Source organism: Triticum dicoccoides, chromosome 6B (assembly GCF_002162155.2).
Source record: "Triticum dicoccoides isolate Atlit2015 ecotype Zavitan chromosome 6B, WEW_v2.0, whole genome shotgun sequence".
Taxonomy (NCBI): domain Eukaryota; kingdom Viridiplantae; phylum Streptophyta; class Magnoliopsida; order Poales; family Poaceae; genus Triticum; species Triticum dicoccoides.
Window position 1 is genome coordinate 638014386 of NC_041391.1, and position 465 is coordinate 638014850.

The following is a 465-nucleotide window of genomic DNA, read 5'->3' on the forward strand; positions in this document are numbered from 1 at the left end:
CAATCCGGCTTGGCCGGTTGGTGAGCAGCCGGTTGTGCGGTTAACTTAGTTGACGAGCGTCGGGCCGGGTTGGTCGACCGGGCGGCTTTGACTTAGTGTATGAATCATACGGGAGCTTTAGCCCGTTGTGCTTGCCCGCCGTCAGCCAGAGCTAGATCTGTGGTTTTAGGGCGAAGTGGGGGACTGCGGCATCCTATCTTTATCAGGAATCACTAAGTAAAGCGACGGGGTGATGATCAAGCCGGCCAGCCCCCGAGCCCCCAAGTCGAGCTAGTCGAGCCGGCGGCCAGGTTCGGTAGTAAAGTGATGTGAAATACCAACGCAATAAATTGGTCGGCAAAAGGTAGCCCCCGAATCTCGTTCGGGGACCCCATAGTTTCATATGCTTACAAAAGGCGTTGATACATACATTCGTGCACCTAACTGTAAAACGGATGGAGGAGTTCCGCGTTCCACGGCCGGGTC